This window comes from Rhinoderma darwinii, chromosome 9 (genome assembly GCF_050947455.1).
Source record: "Rhinoderma darwinii isolate aRhiDar2 chromosome 9, aRhiDar2.hap1, whole genome shotgun sequence".
In the NCBI taxonomy this organism is placed as follows: Eukaryota; Metazoa; Chordata; class Amphibia; order Anura; family Rhinodermatidae; genus Rhinoderma; species Rhinoderma darwinii.
In genome coordinates, this window is record NC_134695.1 from 48844265 (window position 1) to 48844750 (window position 486).

Sequence of the window (486 nt, forward strand, 5' to 3'; positions counted from 1 at the left end):
CACCTGAGAGAGGAGGAGCGAGGAGGAGGGGGCAGGAGAAACAGGAAGTATCTGACTACCTGGACGGAGCACACAGACGCTGTATTACTCAATGATTGCCAGGTACAGGGCAGGGGATGGAGTAATAAGTTACCATTGTGGCCCCAGAACACCATAACCACCTTCAGCGGAGAGTGAGTTCACAACATGAAAAGCTTAAAATGATGGTATCCACTGGTCCCGGGACTTTTCCTTTTAGTAATCTGCATCAAAATTTCCAGAGCCACTTCCATAATACACAGTAATACATAAACTCACGTCACATCGGAGTGGTGTTGGTCCCCCGTAGTTGCTATGCCTGCTACCCTGGTAGCTACACTTATGGTATATTCATTACAGACACAGGGAACCTGTACAATGCCCAACGGAGTCCCTACAGCTTAGGCCCCATGCACACGACCGTGCATCTGTGGCTGCAATTTATCCGGATACATTAGTTTCTATGGA